The 17,426-nt window shown below is 44.1% G+C and overlaps 1 long non-coding RNA gene across 1 annotated transcript; it reads left to right on the top strand.

Annotated features, from left to right (window-relative positions):
- Positions 1–15,656: 15,656 nt before the first annotated feature.
- LOC118426635 lies at positions 15,657–17,181 on the top strand. Its single transcript, XR_004832436.1, has 2 exons — positions 15,657–15,893; positions 16,502–17,181. It is a non-coding gene; the product is annotated as an uncharacterized LOC118426635 (long non-coding RNA).
- Positions 17,182–17,426: the final 245 nt, after the last annotated feature.

Here is a 17,426-nt window from a genome sequence, read left to right as displayed (position 1 = left end):
AGAACATGGCCATCTTTCCGAAGCAAAATACACTTTTTTAGTCATTAGAAACATGCAGTTTGTTTTCCTAGCAAGCGAACAGACAGGCTATATTCTTCTCCTATTTCCCATTCATGACCCTGGTGATGGCGCCTCACACCTTTCCTCATGAGGCTTGTGTGAAATTCATGTCTGGTTTTACAACACTTTTTTGCACCACAATGCCATTGTTCTGTGGGTGTATGTCAGATCAATCCCAGTTCCCAACCTGACCTCAAATGAGCAGGACGTGGCATGTCTTGGAGGCCCATTTTCTCGAGTATGTTCAGGGAGGCCCATTTTCTCGAGTATGTTCACCGGTTTTCACAGTATGTTCAGGCGAGTTCCGTACACAACCCGACATGTCTGAGTTCCAGCTCGAGCTGGTGTAAAACGTTTTGCTGCAGCATGGTGTCATCTCTGCCGAACTGTTCTGTAGTTTTGATCCCGACCAGTTCTTGCCAGACAAACCGGCCGATGTCGCTCCTGCCTCCTCCCCCATTTCATTCGACCTGCTGGAACAACCGTTCTGACGAGCTGTCCTGTTCCCAGTTTGACCCGTTCCTGGTAGACCACATCATGCATTATCTTCCTGCATTTTTAGTTTGTTTCTCGTTTATGGAAGTATTGATCGTTTTGACCAATTTAACTTGCATGTTTTATGTAGCATCTCTACTAGTTTTTCTTTACTATCTTGGAGCCTGTTCCCTAGCTTGATGTAACCAAGGATGTTATATTTTTCATGTCTTTGAGAGTTTGATGTAACGCTGTTTGTACATTTTCTTAAGCTTGTTACAAGAAACTCTTTATTATTGTCTTGTTCGTTTTCTGACCAAGGAGGTTAAAGAAAGAATAACCTCCTTGTTCTGACTTTCTTTCATGATCGTAAGAATTTCCTTTGTTTATGTTATGAATAAAGATGTTCAGTAACATAGGTTGATTTACTGTTTCCCTTTTTGTTAATTCTTTAATTGCTTTCATTTGCAAGAAAAAGGTGGGCGTCTCCAACTTAGTCAATTTATTCGTTGGTTGGTACACCCCTACCCCAAGGGAGACCATTCAGTTGAATGGTGGGCGTCTCCAACTTAGTCAATTTATTCGTTACTTAGTACACCCCTACCCCTAGGGACACCATACTATGTGGATATAGTCACAAGAATACTCGCTCCTGATTGGCTGAGGAAAGATGGCCATGTTCTAAGATCAGCATAGAAAACTTAGTTTCTACGTGTTGTCGGGCGTGTACGGGGGTTGAAGTCTGTAATCATTACTGCTTTCGTTGGGAGTTTGGTCAACGCTGCGATATCAAAATTCCGCCGTTATAAAAAAATGTATTCGCAATTAATTCATGGGGATGTTGTAGTTTTGCAGATTTTTATCAACAGTTAGGGACTACTGGATCATTTATTCTAGCAACTGGACGTAAAGAAACGCTGTATCAATATCCATACCACTAGGGATTGACAGTTGCTTTAACCTCTACGCCAAAACGGACACAACAAATGCTTGCTTGCACAACATGAAATCATCTGCTACACGGAATGGATCTAGGACAATTTCCTACGCACGACTCGAGTCTTGTTATATGCGAGAGTGGGTGAGGGGGGGGGGGGGGTCCGGGTGTGACCCTGCGTATCTCTTCGCACAATGCGCGAGTGGTTTGACCGTCTGGGGACACGGGTACTACACGCATACAGACAGCGCCTGGCACGTCTGGGCCACATACCGAGCTTCGAGTTAGATACAAAGAGAAGATCCCGTCATTAATTTGCACGGCGGCATCTTGCTCCAATCAGTTGCAGATGCCACCGATACAAAGTGGTACCGGCACTATCAATAGACAATACCGTTCAGGTCTGGTGAATGTCGTGACCCAGGCTGTTGTTATTATCGGCAATGGGTTTGAGAATCTTGATAATACGCACGCGTAGACCTGACGTAAGTTTTAGGTTTAAGCACACTCCGGGCATATCAGGTGACATACAAAAAGAGATGTTATCGACAATGAACAGGTTAGTTTTGACCACTGTACAATAGATATATATATACACAAGTGTAGCATTGAGTGTTTGTTTTTTATAGTGATTTTTATACACAGAATATATTTTTATATGACAACACACAGCCATGTCTCAAACATGACCATTTAATCGGACACAGGTATAGCATTGAATGTTGGTTCTTCTAAAGTGAATAAAACATTGTCATCAAGTGACATGTCTGTGTATTTAAGTGTCATTCTTCCCTTGTATAGGAGTGAGATAGAGCCAGCTTAAGAAATGGTAGCTTACGAGGTAATAACTCATGTAACCCATACATTGTGGATTACGATAGGTACTCAGAAAGAAAATAAATACTGGTCAATTGCAATGTACGAGTGGTAACTAGTACGCAGTCGTGTTTGGGTTAATTTTGAGGTCTTGCTAGATCATTCTACCTATGTACTATGTATATCTTATTTCCCCACAATAGTTACAGCGTGTCACAATATAGACTAGTTCTTTTTGTTAAAATGGCAATATATTCGTGTGTGATTGATACAACACATGTTGGTGTGTATCTGCATACAAGATGAAAGGGCAAAGTCCTTTATTTTTGTATCTAATTAGAGTAGTATAAACCTCGGAGATGCAATGTCTAGTCACATTTTGGAAAAAGAAAATAAGAGGTCAATATAACCAGGACTGTTACCGGAGATACTGAATTTAACATCGCCCAGTATATGATGCATGATCAAAAATATCAACTAAACTACCCGATAAGCGCACCTCAGAGAAGACGGTACAAGATATATCTATTGTTTTACGCTTCGTCAATAAACAGGAAACATTGTAGCCGTTAAAACTTAGTACTAATTTTTAAGGTAGGCATGAAAAAGTTCCGGGTTATAATGTTCTGATTCGCTGCTATTGCTTTTAGCGTTGTTAGGTTGCAATATACCCATCGTAAAATAGATCCTTTTTGGTTACATTTCAATCCCCGTTTTGAAAGCTGTGACTATATCGTCCCCGCTTGGATAGTTAAAACAAACAAAACGGGCGGTCCCTGGCCGTCCTCTGGACATCGTCTTGGGATTGGTCACCGTGCTGACGTCAGTCTGTAAACATTGACAGATAGGAACTGCACAAGTACATTTTCCAACCAATGGCAGCCCTCAGAATAGCGTCAGTTTGCTTCCCACTAAAGATCGATCACTGACTATCTAGTCAGGCGGAGATGGCGCGGCGGACAAGGTCGGCCGAGTTAGACGCGGCGCTTCAACTGGACAGTGAACATGCACAAGCGACTCAATTTCGGTGAGAGTACCTTGCTAATGATAGCATGTATTATGTGTATAATAGATACGTCACAAGTTGTTAAGAGTGACTAGAGCTAAATAAACCGAGAGCGTTACGATGTGAATCGTACCAGGTGGATTTTGGGACTGTGTGCTTGGGTTGAGTAACACTGCCAACCTTAATCTCGTGGGCCCAAATCTTACCACAAACCGCCCGAGACCTTGGTCTTCAAAAAGTCCGCCAACATCACGTTTCGGCAAGATAAAATATGAGTCCCATATTAACGGCATTATAGTTTTGGCATTTTTACAGCGTATTGTTGTGTAGGAATTAGTCTTCATCTGTGACCTTGTTTCGCCAGAGTTTTTTGATTTTGTTTAGAGAATATCTTTCAACGTGGAAACTTCTTGGCAGTTTGTTACTCATACCACATGTTGATTACGGCACAACCAGGCACAACCCTTTTGTTTTTGATCGGCCGAAGATATCAGCGCTCCATGAGGCCCTCCTGTGGAATTCCATTCGCCACCTTGCCGCCGCCGAACAACAAACGCTTCTGTTTCTCGTGGTCATATTCATCTGTTTCCCGTGGTCTTAAAGTAAAAGATACGATTTGTTACCGGGGTCCCCGTTCTCAATCATCTTTTTCTCTGCGTTTCACTCACCCTTTATCGTCTGTGGACTAGTACAGTCAAGCACGTATCCACAGTTCTATAGTAATACTGCTGAGCACGAGTCGTCAATTAACCGACGATTGCCGGAACTGCCATACTCCCATCCGTCCTCCGATCGCCCGCCGTCTTATCACTCTGACTGTAGCCAAAACGGTACCGGTAATCTGATCACCCATTGTCCTCCAAGCAGTTTAATAGCGGTGAGCGTACATGTGACTTATTTCATTCTGTCTTATTACAGGCTGGTGATGATATAGCCGTTGTATACAGGATGCTTTTCCAATCACCTTTACCACCCTTCCACGCGTAGAAGTTGGATATCTCTTGCAAATGCAACCGTTTTACTTGTATGATGGACGAAATATTCTGTATACTGGTTTACGCAACCCGACGTAACAGTGTACTGCATTTTAGACCCGATAGCCGTCGCTTGTGGCTTTTAAGCCGACATGTATATTGATATTTTGATGTGCCTTCGATCATGCGAAGCCAAGCCGAGAAAGAATATTTTGTGTCATTATTTCTTATTCACGGTGGTACATTTTATTTCTGAAACTTCTTTAATGATTCAAAACTCGGGCTACACCAAAAGGTAAATGATAATGCACTTTTGTGCCCTTTGGTTATAAGAGAAATAGACCTCATCGGTCAAAGTAACAGCACGTTAGCATCACGAGTATTGTTGTCTGGCTGCACAAGCGTTATCGCCGGTGCAATGAGACGAGTGGGAAAAGTCTTCGCCATGCATTCGGTACGTCGTAAGTTCGATCCCCGGCCAATATAGTAATAGCCTTTATTGCACATTCATGCCCTATCGGGCTAAGTACAGGCATATTGATACAAAGGGTAGTAATACAGTAGACATGGTTTCTAATACTAATCTAAAACATAGATTCTAAATCAAGTCTAATACATTTGTTCGACTTCTTCTCGTTTCTTAGTAATGTTAAATATGTAGCTAGAGATGTGTTGGTATAATATCGTCTGATCAAAACTCATAAGAAAAATGAATTTTTCAACACTAGACAAATATTCAAAGCGAGGGAACTTTCCTATAATATAGCTAAAAAGAATACTTCTATCGTTACTATATAAACTACAATCTAATAAAAAGTGGGTTTCATCTTCGACCTTGTTCAGGTTACAGAACTGACAAATTCTTTGCTCCAGAGGTGTGCGGTTGTGCCTCCCTGATTCAACACGGAGTTTGTGGCAGCTAATTCGTAGTTTGGTGATAATAGATCTTTGACGTTCGTTCGGAATTTTAAGGTACTCTTCTTCGTTGTAGGTGGATTTGAACAGTCTGTATGAGCGTAATTTGTTCCTTGCGAATTTGCCTTTGTTGTCATTATGGATTTCGCGTAGGAATGTCTGAAAGTAGATGTCCTTTAAACGTTGTTGAATAGCAGAGATGATTGAGGGCACTTTTGAAACAATTGAGTGTGGAGAATGCCAAACAAAGGCATAACCGCATTCTTCTAAAGTTTTCCGCACACCGGAAGCCCAGCATTTACTACCTAAAGAGTCTAGTTCTAATTGACATAAGAGTGCATCTGCCTGGAGACTATCAGCCGGCACATTCAAGCAAACTCTAGTGAAAAACTTAACGGCGTTTAGGGAGGCCTCCAAGTGTAAGGGGTACCTCCCTAATTCAGCCCGTGCAGCAAGATTGCTAGCTGTTTTGGGGACATTGAGGGATTGTTTACAGAATTTTACATGTACGGATTCGATTGGACAAGATTTTGAACTTTTGAAGGAGCCCCAAATCTCCGACCCATAAAGTAAAATTGGTTTGACACAGGAGTCAAATAACTTGTTTTTAACAGACAACGGGGCATCAGCTTTGTCAAGGGATTGTCTGACTCCAAACAAAGCTCTTAGCCCCTTGTTGTATAGGTATTTGTGATTGGCTTTGAATGTGCCAGCTGAGTTGACAATTATTCCTAAATAACAATACGAAGATACAATTTCTACTACATTACTATTGAACAAGAAGGAACAGTCTTTTGGTATCCGACCACCCTTTGTGAAAACTACAATTTTTGTCTTTTTAAGGTTGACTTTCAACCTCCAGGATTTACAGTACTCTTCTAATCTAGACAAAGATGATTGTAAGCCACGTTGTGACTCTGAGAATATTACTAAATCATCAGCATATAATAGACAGGGTACATTCATACAGTGTAGAACTGGAGGGTTACAACAGGAATGATCAAATTCTGATGCTATGTCACTAATGAATAAGTTGAACAATGTTGGACTCAGGTTACAGCCTTGTCGAACCCCACAGTGAGTTACAAATGTATCGGTTAGACCACTGTTTGTTTTAATACAATTTGTAGTTTTAGAGTACATATCTTTTATGGTCAGGAGAAATTTGCCTCCTATCCCAAGTTTCTTCAATTTTAGTAAAAGACCTTCTCGCCAAACAGAATCAAAAGCTTTACTAAAATCCACAAAACAAGCGTATAGACGTGAATTTCTACTGATATATTTGCTGACAAGCGTGTTCAAAGTGAATAGATTATCAGTTGTTTCTTCTTTCTGAAACCGGCCTGTTGGGGTTTGAAAAGGCTGTTTTCTTCTGCGTAATTAGACAGTCTATTGTTTAAGATTGAACAGAATAATTTTCCTAGACAACTTATAATAGAGATCCCTCTATAGTTGTCTGGGAGTGAAGTATCTCCGGATTTGTGGATAGGTACAATATGGCTGAGCGACCATTCTTCGGGGAAGTATGCGTTTTGTAAGCACAGGTTAAAAAGATGGAGCAGAGGTTTTTGGAAAATTGATTTGCCACATTTCAACATTTCGTTTCTTATCATATCGCTTCCACTGGACTTGTTATTCTTTAAGTTTGCAATAGCTCTGTCTAATTCATCTGCGGTAATTATAGAATCTAATATGTAGTTCTCTGTCTCTATTGGAAAAGGAGATTGATCATTTACTGGAATGAAAGGACCGGCCACGGAATCATGATTTCCGTCGGATGATTTGTCAACTTTACTAAAGTGGTTTAACCAGTCTTCGCTGGAGATTTGGCTATTTTCTTGAGCCTTCTCGGGTTTTAATTTATTGACAAGGTCCCAAAATGCACTTGGATTCTTTTCCTGAAGGGTGGATAGTTGATTCATAATTTGTTGACGAAAATCACGTTTTTTCTTTTTCAATAATTTAATATATTCTTTTTTCTTCCTGAAGAAACTGCCCCTCACTTCTGGATGTGATGGGTTTTTTTCTAGTAAATAGGCTAAATTTTTCATTTCACGTTTCATTTCAATACACGTTTTGTCGAACCATTTCTTATTTTGTCTTTTCGGCGGACGTTTTCTAGCTCTTTTTAAACAGAGTGACTTATTACCCGCCTCTCTCAGAATTGAGCTAAATTCAGAAACATAATTCTCAATTTCTGCCGCAGATGTTATGTTGTTAGAGTCCTTTAGAGCAACTAATCGTTTTACAATGTCGGGCTGACTGAGAGAAAGAAGAAATGTCTGAGCAGAATTCTCGTTCCAGTGAAAATGTTTAGGAAGAGGCCTGGTGTGTGAGCTTTTATATTTTTCCTGAAAAGTATGTATTGGTGGTTTTGAGCGAATTAATGTAGATATCATACAATGATCAGAGAATACTGTTAGAGGATTGACACGGAATGATAAAATTTGCTGGAGAAAGGACTTACTACAAATCATTAAATCAACTGTGCTGCTGCCATTTGGTTGGTGACACGTGAATTTCCCCTGTAGGTCACCGACAACTCTACCATTTAATATTCTAAGATTTGCTTGAATACACAAGTCTGTGATTAGTCTACCGAATTTGTTGGGAGGAACTTTATCCATGTGTTGTCTGTCAGTGAAGTATGGGGAGCTGTCGGAATCGTCGTCAATATGAGAATCGGTTGTGTAATCAGGTAGATTTCCGAGACGGGCATTAAAATCACCACCTAATAAAACGTACCCGACGGAGCTGAATTTAGAGATTTCATCTTCTAAAGTGTCTATAATATGTTTTTCTGAATGTTTGTGAGCAGTGGATGCTCCGGGGCTAATATAGAGAGAACATATGAATAGATCTTTGGGTAAACCGAGTAGTTGGCGGTCGATTTGTACCCAAAGGGCGTCTGTTGATTGAGATGGTGCTTTTTTTACATAACCTTTGTATTCGTTCTTATATAGAAAGACAATACCTCCCGAAGAACGTTTCGCTCTCTTACTCTTTTGTCTATGTTGATGAAAATAGCTGTAATTGGGAATGTTAATTATGGTGTTTTCTGTACTCCAGGTTTCTAAAAGCGAGAAGAAGTCGAACTTTTTGACATGTGAGAGAAAATCAGAATCCTCTAGTTTGGAACCTAATCCGTGAACATTCCAAAAGCCAAAGCTTTTGATTTCATTTTGGAATGTTTTCATATCGGAAAAAAAGAAGTACTATAAGTAAAATAGTGTCCTTATTCGAGCATTCAAATACAATATCTAACAACATTCATATCGGTTTAAACTAAAATGTGCAAACAGTGTATACAGAAACAGATTCAAAACGTATTCTCAAAATATATCGGGTTAGCAGGAAGTTAAAAGGAAGGAAACAAACTAAGACATACTATTACGTTAAGTTCTAATAGTAATAATCATGTTGCAGAGATTTTTCACTTGTTCTACGGTAACTGACAGACGCTTATCCTACCACACCATGGGCGGCCACATCAGCGCAGGATGCCAGGGCCAAGGCGGTGGGGGCACTCGGGGAGGCTGGTTCCTCATGGCGTTGTTCGGAGGTGGAAGACCCCAAGGAGCAGGTGGATGGTTGAACATGGGCGGCCAGGGTCCCGTCTGCAGACTCGTTGGAGGTCTGTTCCAAGGTCCTGTCTGTTGGCTCGGCGGCGGTCTGCTCCACGGTCCCGTCTGCAGCTGGCTCGGCGGCGGTCTGCTCCACGGTCCGGTCTGCAGCTGGCTCGGCGGCGGTCTGCTCCACGGACACGGCGAATGGGAGTTTGGCGTTGGAGAACCAGGAGATCGCGTTGAGCCTTGGTCTTCTGGTTTTTCTGAAGGCGCTAACTGAGCTGAATCCATTGAAGTGCGGCTCTGCACTTGCACAGGAGGTTGGTTGGCTGCAGGCGCATTCGGCATTGCTTTGGACGCAACTTGGCTTTGTCCTGATGAGGACACATGCCTGGTTGAGCGAGCAGGTTGCTCCTGAACCCGGACAGGATGCTGAGAGAATCTGGGAGCTCGAGGCTCCGTGAGCTGACCTTGAGTTGACCTTGCACCCCTGCTGGCGTATTGACCAAGTCCTAGGATTTCTTGACCACTCTCTTAATGTTGGAAACCAACACACTGACCCCGAGCCTGTTCAGGTGGTAGCCGTCTGAGTTGTACATGTCTGCCTTTGGCGACCCCATGTGCGCCAGGCCAGTGTTGTCCGTGACATGAACATAGCTAGTTTCCTCCGCTACAACCCTCAGGAAAGTATTCACGTCGTCACCAACTTCCTGCAGGTCACGATCACATCTCGGTAAAATTGAGGAGAAAACCAGGGCGGCTTGGGGGTACTTGTCATGGGATACCTGTATCAGCTTCCTGAAGTTCTCGGACACAACTGTCGGGTCCGCCGTGGCACGAATGTCATTCGTTCCGACGTGGAATAAGATAACTTTGGGATCTGGTATGTTAGAACTCCGAACGAAAGTTGTAGCTTGTGACAAGTTGTAGGTCAGTTCCTTTTCCACTCGTTTAGAGGGGTATAGGACTTCTGTTTTGATTGTCTTTGTGTTCGAGTCGCCCAGGATTAGTAAGTCGGGCGGCATCTCTTTGTTGCGGGCGGCATCTCTTTGCTGTTGTTGATGTTGTCTAATTGTCAAGACAGGGGGTCTGGGTTTTGAGTTGGTCTGAATAGAAGGCTGCTTCGCTCCAGGTTTGTGTGTTTCTTCACGGTGTTTCGCACCTGTGTTAGAAACTGACCTGATGTCGCTCGCGTCATTGTCATGCTCCGCCAGGGCCTGGAACCTGTTGTGAATATTCACGTTGGCTAATTCATGAAGTAATCTGTCGGCTCGATCTGACGCCTCCTGTGTGGTTTGTGTCTCAATGGACACTGTCTGACCGCGTGAGAAACTGGAAGTTTGTAACTTGTGAATGGCGCTAGACAGTTCATCAAACTTCCGTTGAAGCGACTTGACTTGGCTCTCAAGTTCACGCTTGACATTGTCCAGGCGTGTAATGTCTTCCACAAGTTTCACCTCACGTACACGGCTTTGTTCAAAGGTTTTCATTCTGCCCTCGAGTATAGAGAGTTTTTGTAGAATTGAGTCCTCAGATGATTTTCGATCTGCGATAGACTCGACAAGGCATGATTCCAACTTATTCATATTGTCATGGACAATAGAGTAGTCGTCAGTTACAGCAGTGAATTGGGTCGCTTTGTCGAATTGGCTACGAGGCGTTTCTTCCGTTAACTCTCCATCAGGGCACACAGTATTACTGTTACAGTCTAGCAGGTCTTTAGGGACTGTGTTACATGTAGCACAAACATCACCAGGAACTAAAGGTTGATCACATTCTGGGCAAGAAGACGGGCCGTCAGCTAACGGGGCTATGGTCGTCCTGGTATCTTGCGTCGCGAGTTGAACACTGTCGACTCTATCGTTAGGGCACGCCATGTCAACTTTCTCTTTCAAACCAGGAAACTCTTCTACGAACCATAAGAGATAGGCAGAGCCCTGGACATGGATCTTGTTGGTTGACTCATATACAGTAATGCTCACAGAACCAATGGGTGCTTTAGATTGAGCGTCACTGAGAACTGTTTTCATGTGGTGGCCATTGTTGCCATCCTTCCCCTTGATTGTTGCCTTGGTGGAATGGTGTTCCTCACACACATTGACCCATGATAATGCCAAGTTTGAGGGAAAATATATAGACAGGCTCTGTTCGTTATAATTGACGCAGTAGCCCTTGGCTTGTTTTCGCGACTTCTTCGTGACTTTGGGAGTGGAGCTTACGGTGCCGCTGTTATCGTAAAGTCGTCTTCGCGACGCGTCGGACAAGACAGTGAACGCTTTGCTTACCTCCCTGTGTCTCGCCTCGGCTTCCTTGTGTACATTGGACTTCTTACTGACATTGCATGCTTCCTCAAAAAGTCGAACTTCCGTTTTGTATGCACTCACGATGTCCCCCTGGGATGCAGAAGGTGGTACTCCAAGCGTGGTGTACAGTTCTCCATGATCGCTGAGGTCCGCCATTACGTCCGAGGTTGGCTTGGGTTTCGCTCAAAGCGTAGTTTAACGAAATATTCAACAATGAAGATAAAATATCGATCCAATGTGGACAAGAATTGAAGAATATACACAAATAAAGTCTTTGGTTGAAAAATATTGACAGATAAACTCGATAAGGACACAATTTAACTTATCTCAACCGGAGCGTGTAATCGACGCGACCGGCTCAGCCGCCATCTTGAAGTATATCAACGGTATGACGTGTTAAATGGTCGTGCTAATTTCTCAGCTTAGCACTCAGCATTCGGGAAAGAGTATGTAATTTGAACACACACCACAGCCAGTGTCCTGGCCCCCTACTGTAGTAATTGCATTTGTTTGGCCCAGGGTTACTCCAAGAACATGGGCGCCGCCCTATGCACCATGGAGCGGGAAGGACTTTGACTTGACATGACAATATAAGCGCTGTAATTCAATATGTATGACTTTTGCTATAAATTATATCTGAATTACTTTGATGCCTTACATCACTACCGACGGCCTGTAACTAACAGAAAACAACACTTTACCGATCCAGACATACAAAAGTTGCTAAGTTAGTATCACTATTGCAAAAATACTTCATATCAATCCTTTCTCACAATCTGTCCCCACAGGTGAACGCCGGCATGACAACCCCCAGGTTACAGGAAGAATCGACTGACAAGTACACCCCTTTGTCGCGATGGTTTGGTAACCAAATGAACATCACAGCAATAAGAAAAAAAGGGATTCAAGCGTCACACGACCATACAAAATGAAACTAGAGTTCAACGAACCCATCTCTTCGCCAAATAATCATGCCTTTATTCAAGACTTTAAGGTCTTATTCATGTATTACTAAATCATGCCTTTATTTAAGACTTTAAGGTCTTATTCATGTATTACTAAATAGTACCTACCCCCAAACCCCACAAATGCTACCAAAACAAGACCTAATTGTACAAGATGACCTGATAGCACCCCTGGTCAATCAGAATTTCAAGCTTTTCAGTGTCCAGCTCACGGCTTGTCAGTGTTTCCTCCAGCAAAAACATCTGTCAAACAGATGTGTCCATAGATATAGGTCAAGTGAGATACATGTATATACAAAACAGTTTATTTCTGTTAATTGGCCACTGATTACAATTAAATGCATCTTTCCATGTAGATTATTATTTTAAGTACTCATTCTATCTACATACCAAAAAATCCTGATGATCCGTCAACACGTTCTCGAGTTATTCTCGTTCAAAGTTTGAAAGGAAATCGGTGCCTGCAGTTCCCAAAAAGCCGCTAGGGGGTCCAAACTCACAGCACTTACTCTCTGCCCCAAGGGCTATCTACCACTCAAAAATCATGACCACAGCATATCCAAAACACGAAGTGTCAAAAATAAAAGTTTTGCTGCAGTACCTTAGGCAGTTACTAGGGGGCCCATTATCGAACTTGACCTTCGTTTTCTTGACCCCCACCCACCTACCAAATATCATCAGGATCCATTCAAGGGTTCTCGAGTTATCTTGCTTACAGACAAATGCACTTACATACAAATCCCGCTACAGCGCCGTAGGTAAGAGCCAGGTAAACCATTTTCGCACTTGACCTTCCTCTCCAAAACCGCTACACACCTACCAAGTTTCTTGAAAATCGCCCAGCTAGATTTTGACTTATGTTGCCCAAAACAAACTGCAAAAAACATACCAAGCTCGCTGCAGTACCGTAGGAAAACGCCAGGTAAACCGTTTTCGAACTTGGCATTCCTTTCGACAACCGCTACACACCAACCAAAAATCACAAAGTTCCATCCACAATTTCTCGAGTTATATGCTGTTGACCTACATACAGACCCAAGTCAAACAAAAACATACTCTATCGCCATTGGCGAAGAGAATAACAGAAAGATATGAAATAAAAACCTTCAAACGAAACAAAACAATCCTCATACATACACGACATCATTACGCCGAATGGTCAAGCAAAAAATATAACTGACCCACAATTCTACCCTAACGATACATAATATCGGGTATTTTGTTAAAAAATGTAATGTGCTGTATACTTGATGGTGAAACGAGTATTAAAACATGAAATCCTGGTTTATAACATCGGTCACGTCACCTTATTATACGCCATACCCAAAGCAGACTAAAGTCACACACAAAAACAAATTCCCTAGGGAATACCCGTAGAAAATACCCGTAGAAAAAAATACCCGTAGAAAAATTCCTCGCATGCCTGCGGAATTCCTAGAATTCCTGTCAAACGGTCGCACACTATAAACATTAGGCTCGCCCCTGAGGCGTCGCCAAAAAAAACTCCACTTTTTACTTCATATACTGTCAGTAAAACACAAACACACGTCTTACACCAGACTTCAAAAACTTAGAATTATCTTTATTCTTAACTGACAGTTCTAGAATCTTCTTTAGAACAGGTGTACGTTCGTACCTGTCAGGTGGGAACACCTGCGGCGCCGCACGGCGCGGTGCGGAGCGCCATCTCCTTAAACAAACGCTGACACTACACACGCGTGACGCAACACTGGGTTGGCAAGTTATCTCCCAAAATGGCGGATTTTACCCGTCATGCATTTCGCGCCGGTAATTGCGAATAGGCTTATTTGCGCCTATTTTTCATATGCCAAGGAAGTGCCGCCGGCCTTTAGCACCAAGACATGCCCGTCGGCCGTCCGCGTCGACCTGGTGCGAAAGACCCGGCCTCTGCAGCCCTCTGTGCGCCTGAGGCGCTGATAACGGGTGTTCACCTGTCCAGGCCTATGACGTCATCGTGGCCTGGGAACCACGGGAATGTATAATCGCAAGATATGGCCAGAAAGAGACGTCTATCCCCCAAACTAGGGTGCCTATCACGAGCGCCTTGGCCAGGAGCATGGCCGGGGACACATGGCAGTCGCTCATGGCGTCGCCGCTCTTAAGGGCTCTTAAATTACCCTGGCCCCCATTGGAATGCATTACGCCAGGGTAATTTGCGCCTATTTTCTATATGCCAAGGAAGTGCCGCCGGCCTTTAGCACCAAGACATGCCCGTCGGCCGTCCGCGTCGACCTGGTGCGAAAGACCCGGCCTCTGCAGCCCTCTGTGCGCCTGAGGCGCTGATAACGGGTGTTCACCTGTCCAGGCCTATGACGTCATCGTGGCCTGGGAACCACGGGAATGTATAATCGCAAGATATGGCCAGAAAGAGACGTCTATCCCCCAAACTAGGGTGCCTATCACGAGCGCCTTGGCCAGGAGCATGGCCGGGGACACATGGCAGTCGCTCATGGCGTCGCCGCTCTTAAGGGCTCTTAAATTACCCTGGCCCCCATTGGAATGCATTACGCCAGGGTAATTTGCGCCTATTTTCTATATGCCAAGGAAGTGCCGCCGGCCTTTAGCACCAAGACATGCCCGTCGGCCGTCCGCGTCGACCTGGTGCGAAAGACCCGGCCTCTGCAGCCCTCTGTGCGCCTGAGGCGCTGATAACGGGTGTTCACCTGTCCAGGCCTATGACGTCATCGTGGCCTGGGAACCACGGGAATGTATAATCGCAAGATATGGCCAGAAAGAGACGTCTATCCCCCAAACTAGGGTGCCTATCACGAGCGCCTTGGCCAGGAGCATGGCCGGGGACACATGGCAGTCGCTCATGGCGTCGCCGCTCTTAAGGGCTCTTAAATTACCCTGGCCCCCATTGGAATGCATTACGCCAGGGTAATTTGCGCCTATTTTCTATATGCCAAGGAAGTGCCGCCGGCCTTTAGCACCAAGACATGCCCGTCGGCCGTCCGCGTCGACCTGGTGCGAAAGACCCGGCCTCTGCAGCCCTCTGTGCGCCTGAGGCGCTGATAACGGGTGTTCACCTGTCCAGGCCTATGACGTCATCGTGGCCTGGGAACCACGGGAATGTATAATCGCAAGATATGGCCAGAAAGAGACGTCTATCCCCCAAACTAGGGTGCCTATCACGAGCGCCTTGGCCAGGAGCATGGCCGGGGACTCATGGCAGTCGCTCATGGCGTCGCCGCTCTTAAGGGCTCTTAAATTACCCTGGCCCCCATTGGAATGCATTACGCCAGGGTAATTTGCGCCTATTTTTCATATGCCAAGGAAGTGCCGCCGGCCTTTAGCACCAAGACATGCCCGTCGGCCGTCCGCGTCGACCTGGTGCGAAAGACCCGGCCTCTGCAGCCCTCTGTGCGCCTGAGGCGCTGATAACGGGTGTTCACCTGTCCAGGCCTATGACGTCATCGTGGCCTGGGAACCACGGGAATGTATAATCGCAAGATATGGCCAGAAAGAGACGTCTATCCCCCAAACTAGGGTGCCTATCACGAGCGCCTTGGCCAGGAGCATGGCCGGGGACACATGGCAGTCGCTCATGGCGTCGCCGCTCTTAAGGGCTCTTAAATTACCCTGGCCCCCATTGGAATGCATTACGCCAGGGTAATAAGCTTATTTGCATTTACCAGTACGCATGCGCGGAATTTCCTTAGCAACGAAAAAAGTGAGATAAACAAGTCGCGTTCGACAGGGCAGCGTGTGTCCAGGTTCAATGTTCAAGTGTCGAGATTTTTAGCCTCTACACGGCGTTAACGGCAGCTACCCGCCTGGATCTGATGTTCCAACGATGTCCTAAACCTTGTGTACCTGAAACACCGTGTTCAGTTTCGCTTCAGAGGAATTTACGGTACGTTTTTTGACGGTATCCAAGCAAGTGTTACCATAGTTAGTGATAACGCATGCATCCCTCCCCCATGCACGATGCCATCTATCTTTGCCGCTTACTTCTAGAATTTTTGTCCATTCTCACTACAGCCAGGTTTTTGTCTGTAAAGGTTACCAGTGTGACATAATTAGGAAATTTTAACCTACGTATGTTATAAACCGTAGAAATGTTAGCTAAAATGCACGACCTTGTGTCTTCACAATAATGAAAGCCGATATGGTCACTGTCTCGTGATCTCTCGTGTCCGGACATGACCCCGCTTGCACTGACTGAGGAGCTTTCGTACTGTGACCAACCCTTCGATTAGAAAGATAAAAAAATGTTAAGAACCAACAGCGAGTACACTAATAATCGCAGTAAATGGCTTGGATGTCCGTATTAGTTTTAAACTGGTGCTTTAGGTTGAAAAATTGTACTAATAAATGTGCAAGCAAGGTCGCTGCAAGTTACGCAAACGTGACGGTGGGGAGGGGTGCATGTAGAATGTGCATTGAAGTGTATTGCGCTTTAAAGCTGTATTTTTTGTTTAAGTGTTGATATTTGCTTTAATGTTTCTTCCTTTTTTTAAGGTGCCGGGGTTCAACATGAGGCTGTGTGCAGTGGTCGGCTGCGGTAATGGAACATATCAACCAAGGCGGTTTCAACCTTCTTGTATCAACTTTAAAAAAAGGAAGTCAGGGACATGTCCAAATAAAAACATCGAACAAAAAAAAGGATTTTGATGATGCAACTGTCCCCAACCTTTCCAGCTATGCATTTCCCACTGACAAGAAAGACCCGTGGCCGGACAAAACTGTTCTTGCTCACAGATTGCCAACACTTGGGTTCGCTTCCTGTCTGTTACACTACAACCACTGATAGCATGGCCAAGTAGAGCTGCAATTTCCAAGACCTTGCCACCACAGTTCAAGAAACAATGTAGTAGAATAAGATGCATAATTGATTGTACAGAAATATTTATTGAGAGACCTAGGTCTTTAGACTTACAAGCCTCCACATGGTTTGACTATAAAAACACAATACTTTAAAGCCGTTTGTAGGGATCACACCAAATGGACACATCTCCTTTCTTTCAAAGACCTATGGCAGAAGAGCCTCTGATGTGTTCATTACCTGGGACTGTGGCTTTTTAGATTTGGTTGATCCAAATGACGTTATAAAAATAATGGCAGATAGGGGATTTCCAATCCAGGAGGACCTGATGCTGCTGAATGCAACACTAGAAATACCACCAGCAGCATAGGGGAGGCGACACATGACAAGAGACAAAGTAAAGAAAACAAAAACTGTTGCAAACTTGAGGATCCGCGTAGAGCGTGCTAACAATCGACTGAAGGACTTCAAAATCCTGGAGGGTACATTTCCCATAACACTCATGTCAGCAGTAGATGACATTATCAAGGTCTGTGCCGCATTGGTTCGGAACCTGCAGCCAGACTTGGTCAAATAAACAGTTGGCATACAAGCCATTCAAGTTGGCAGAGATAAACTGTA

This window comes from Branchiostoma floridae, chromosome 11, assembly GCF_000003815.2.
Source record: "Branchiostoma floridae strain S238N-H82 chromosome 11, Bfl_VNyyK, whole genome shotgun sequence".
NCBI lineage: Eukaryota > Metazoa > Chordata > Leptocardii > Amphioxiformes > Branchiostomatidae > Branchiostoma > Branchiostoma floridae.
Note: the sequence above shows the minus strand (reverse complement) of the source record. Positions and strands in the feature narration are given on the sequence as shown.